General features: G+C 43.3%; 1 protein-coding gene and 1 long non-coding RNA gene across 2 annotated transcripts in view; both read right to left on the bottom strand.

The window, feature by feature from the left end:
* Positions 1-538: 538 nt before the first annotated feature.
* LOC123074045 (uncharacterized) lies at positions 539-1,322 on the bottom strand. The gene is made up of 2 exons (XR_006435834.1): positions 1,018-1,322; positions 539-934 (listed from the first exon to the last, which is right to left on the bottom strand). It is a non-coding gene; the product is annotated as an uncharacterized lncRNA (long non-coding RNA).
* A 2,281-nt stretch (positions 1,323-3,603) lies between these two features.
* LOC123077267 (chaperone protein ClpB1) overlaps positions 3,604-5,089 on the bottom strand; it is a 5,949-nt gene continuing 4,463 nt past the window's right edge. The window contains exon 9 of the mRNA XM_044499507.1: positions 3,604-4,047. The gene's annotated coding sequence lies outside the window, so the exon portion shown is untranslated. The remainder of the gene's footprint in view (positions 4,048-5,089) is intronic.

The following is a 5,089-nucleotide window of genomic DNA, read 5'->3' as shown; positions in this document are numbered from 1 at the left end:
CAAGGAGCGCACACGCATGTCTTTGATCTTGACCCCGCTCTCCCCGCAGCACGACGACGCTCGTGGGGCCTGTTTTTGGATCTGAGACCTCGAGCGATATTCTGTGCTTGGATTTCCAGCCAGATCCAGACATTTTTTGCAGCCATACGGGCATGCTTGAATCCCTACGGGAGGTGACGGAGGACAGATTTGTTAGATTCAGTTGATGTTCGTTCGGTGGAGGAGCAGATTCAGAGGGCAGAAAACAAGTACGTTGCCCTTGATGACAAAGTGGGATGGGTTAGGAGGTATGTTTTCGTGTGATAGCAAATTTCTTCGTTCTCTGAACACCGAAGCTCGGTCCTAAAAAAAATGACATTCAGAACTACAAATATTAAATGTTCGATGGGTGGCTTTATGATTTGCAGGGCAGGTGAAGGAATTGATTTCGCTGGCAGGATTTAACTTCGCCATGACTCGTTTGATAATTGCAGCGTCGTGGGCGGCATGCAAGCAGTGTCCCGCATGCCTAAAAAAAGAAACTCAGTGCTCAATTATATGAAAATAAACGCGCGTCTGTATTATTGATTGGCCCTGCGCTTACATCACACGATGCAACGACAGAAACGTCGACTAGGCAGATAAAAACACATAGGAGTAGTACTCTGAAAACCAGCTAGCTACAACCATACGGTGACCTACATTGACTCAAGCACGCTGGATACATGTCGGGTGGGAGGGGCCGGAATGACATCCAGAACTTCAGCATGCAAATCATGGCCATGACCGCCAGGTTGACGACGCCGAGCACGAAGATGTTCTTCAGCCATGCTTGATTTTCCTCAAGCAGTGATACATGACGATGGACTGATGCATGTGAAATGAGGTGTCCCCAACGGGCGCTGAAGTACTGTATGTACTTGTTCTCCCATTTCCAAAATCTGCAGCCGCCGAACTGCCAAGCTAAATGATCAGCACAAAAGAGATGGGTGGGCGGAGGAGGGCGAAATGGGTGGAGATAGATCTTGGAGAACTTACTCCATGCCTTACGCACTTGTAGAAGTGCCTCCCCGGGTTTTCTACAGTCCCTGAGACAAACCACACAACGAAGCCGGCGTTGCATTCCGGGCACCGGATGAGAGGGAGAGGGAGCACCTGGCTGGCGGTGTGGTGCGACGCAGGAGGCGTGGATCTAAGCTGTGACTTGGATGAACACATGGTGTTGAGCGGGGTGGGCGAACGAGGATTTGAGTGAGGAGGAGTGCGTATATGATTTGCGCGAGGTGTTTATGTAGTCTGGGGAAGGGAGATGAATGCAACTAGCCGTTGCGCCAGCTGCAAGTAGCCGTTCGACAGTGCGTTCCTGCACTGCGGCCCCACATCTGAGCGTGTCAGCTTCGTGAGAATACGCGGGATACAGATGTTTATACTAGAGTTTTGATTCATTATACAACGAGCTCGTATTAAAAGTGCATGAATCACGAGATAGTGTGTGGACTGGATAACCGCAGCGCGTAGCCGCATGTTCACTCAAGATTATTCGTTATTTAATGTTTATTTAAATTGATATGCACTGTTTATTTAGTAGACAGTATATTGATAGTGATAATTTCAGTGTATGATTTAGTACACAATATAGTGATAATTTCAGTGTTTATTTAAATTGATATGCACTGTTTAGTTAGTAGACAGTATATTTACAATGTGTACTCTAATTTAAATTGGCATGCACAACTTATTTAAATTGGTCACTTTTATTGTTTGTAGACTGTACTCTACTGTTTAATTGTTAGATATGTAAGTACTGTTTAATTAGTAATGTACTGTGTAACTAATAAGTACAAGTACGGTTTTGTTTTGTAGCTTTTCTGATGATGTTTGGGAAGTTAGACTGCACTTTCATGATAGGGATAACTTGGAAAGGACTATGTGTGTTCCAGGCATCACCTTTTACAATCCGTTAGTACTCATATAGACAACATGATATGGAAGTAAAGGCTACATGTATTATGTGAGGGATGATGGGTTGGGAGTAGCTGATTTGGAGGAGATTTGTGATGATGATAAGGTTGATGAGATGCTGGACCACATTGCCAACAGAGATCAGAACATAGTAAACTTGACAGTAGTTAGGGGTAGTGAGCCCAGACCTGCAAATTTAAACATAGGTTATGTTTGTGATCAGCAAGTTCCTATAGCCAATGTTGGAGAGATCATTGTATATGAGGTCAATGATGCTGGTGTGGTGTACAAGTCACCATCCAAAATATCAAAAAGATCTACAGTGGTTGAGGAGCCTGAACCAATCCAGTTTATCTCCACATTGCAAAATCACAATATGGATATGGAGGAAGTCAATGTAGGAAATGTTGATATGGAGTAAGGCAATGCAGCAGATGTTGATATGGAGCAAGAGGAGTTAGTAAGAAGTGTCGAGCTTAGAAGTAGATAAAAAATTCAGAGGTTTAAGAAGTATCAGAAGAATGTTGAGAGGGTGCAAGCAGTGAAAAGAAAACTTCCTGTCCTACTAACCAAAGATGACTCTGACTTGGAGGAAGATGAGGATTTCATGGCTAGGATGGTTGAGATAAGGAGACGGAGAGAGGACCCTACACTTTGAAGGTGACACTCATGTTGAAGAACCTTATGAGTTATAAGAAGAGGAAGTGCAAGAGGAACATGCAGAGCAAGAGAACCATGTAGAGGATGCGGAATTTGAAGAGGAGGTGGTACCACAGGGCAAAAGAGGAAGAAGTCGAGAGTAAGAAAGGGCCCACCACAAGATCACATGCTAGTTTGGAGCAGTAGTTTGAGGATGTTTTGGTGCCATTATTTGATGAGGCTCCAAATTTGGGTGATTTGAAGGAGGAAGATGATGGTGTTGTACCCCTAGCATTTGTGCTTGGCAATAAGAGTAGGGCCAAAAAAACCAAACCAAGGATATGGTATCATGAGGATAGAGAGAGCCCAGAGTTGTTAAGAAGCTCCGTTTTGATGATGTGTACCAATTTAGAAGGGCACTTCTCACATTTCACATAGCACAGAACAGAAACTATCAGTTTCATAGGAACTGCAATGACATAATTATAGCTAGCTATGAGCACAAAGGACGACTGCCCTTTCTTCATTGCGTCTTCTGTGGTGGGAAAAGAGAGGACTTTCTGCATTAGGAAAACTAATTTGGTGCACACATGTCCAGCTGTAGCAGAGAGCACCAAGGTGACTACAAAGTGGGTTACACATCAGGTTTTAGATGCAATAAGAACAGACATGAACACATAATAAGTACAATAATGCAAAACCTGAAGAGCAAGTATGGAGTTGAGATCAACACTCATATGGCCTATAGGGCTAAGAACAATGCTATTAGGATTGTGCAAGGAGATCAGAGGGGGGCAATACACCAGGATCAGGTATTACTTGTAGGTTGTGTTAGAGACCAATCCAAGTAGTAGGTGCATTGTCACTACTAAGTTCCTAAAAGACAATCCAAGCAAGAATCCAAGGTTCCATGGTTTGTTCATCTGTTTGAATGCTTGCAAGGAAGGATTTCTGAATGGATGCAGACCATTCATAGGTGATCACTGAACTGTGTTTTCTATGCTTATGGAGATCCGCAAAGACGAAACCGCAACTACTATATGCCCCACTTTTATATGTTCAAACTTCAAATAGGTGCAACAGTGCATCATTACCAAACTCTCTATGCAACCGAGCTTTAACATTCAAAGCACCTGATTGTTGATGTCCCAAGTATAATCCATTCCTAACCAACCAAGGTCCACAAGAGCAATCATCAACCATCTCCCAGGACGCCTTCATCTAGCATTCGGGTCTGGGGATACGCGAGAAGTGTTATGAACCGAAAATTATCTCATTAAAATCACCAATGCCAAGCCATGCTTCATGCTTGATTGCGAACAACGTCCTCATGAACCTCCAAGTTTGGCTTGTATCTTCCACCCTTGGGGCTCCACGAAACCCGTTGCTCTCCATTGTTTTGATATATCACCCTTCTTTTGCACCATAATGTCAATATGGCCGGAACTGTAGTTCTTAAGATACTCCCTCCATTCACAAATATAAGATGGTTTGGATATTTTAGTATGGACTACATACAGACTGTAATGAGTGAATAAACACACTGAAATGTGTATATATACATCTGATTCTCAAAAAAGTTAGAACATCTTATATTTTTAAACAAAGGGAGTACTATAGAACACTAGTCATGGAGTCTTGGCAAATCTCGACATATTCAAACAGAAGAGGGTGCCCATTATGGAGCATTTTTTTTCAATGCACACGTGTTTGTGAAATTTGGCAACACTTGGGTCTTGATCAAGTTGTTGATATTGCGTGTACTATTGATAGGGAAGGGTCCTCAGTTCTTGCAAAAATATTGCTGGATAACTCATCGCTGGCGCCACTTCTCTCAAATGTTCTCTGGGCTGATCTTATTGCCACCACTGCCTGGTGCATTTGGTGGGAGCGCCGACAGGCAACTCATGGCGAGAGAGTCCCCATCAGGTCTGCACAAGCAATATCTGCATTGGCTACAAACTACTCGAGGACGAAGAAGAAGAACAGTGCTCCTGTTATTAGACATGGGTGGACACGACCAAAGGAGGATTACATGAAGTTTAGCGTAGATGCGACTTTTGATATTGGGAGTAAAACTGGGAGAACTGGAGCTGTTCTCAGAGATGATATGGCTACTTTGTGGCCGCTTCCAACCGAACACTTGTAATTGGCAGCGACGATGGTGGAGGCGGCAGCCTTTTCCCTAGCAAATTCTATGGGGTGCAACAGGCTGGTGGTGAACTCTAATTGCATGAAAGTTGTGGAGGTCATGAAGAATGGTGGGCATTCACTAGGGCCTGCGACGATGATCTACGATTGTTTCTTCCTCCGCCATGAGTTCAGTGATATTTCTTTTTATTTTTCTTATAGGGAAGCCAATATGACGGCACATGCTTTCGCAAGAGGAACCTCCTGCATTGATTTCTTGTGGCTGTCATCACAAACGATGTAAGCATTTTTTTAATGGAAACTATTTTCAAAAAATAAATTATGGAAACGCTGTAAGCATTTTGCCTTATGAATAAAA

Source organism: Triticum aestivum, chromosome 3D (genome assembly GCF_018294505.1).
Source record: "Triticum aestivum cultivar Chinese Spring chromosome 3D, IWGSC CS RefSeq v2.1, whole genome shotgun sequence".
Classification (NCBI taxonomy): Eukaryota; Viridiplantae; Streptophyta; class Magnoliopsida; order Poales; family Poaceae; genus Triticum; species Triticum aestivum.
The sequence above is the reverse complement of the archived record's forward strand: the minus strand, read 5'-3'. Positions and strand labels throughout refer to the sequence as shown.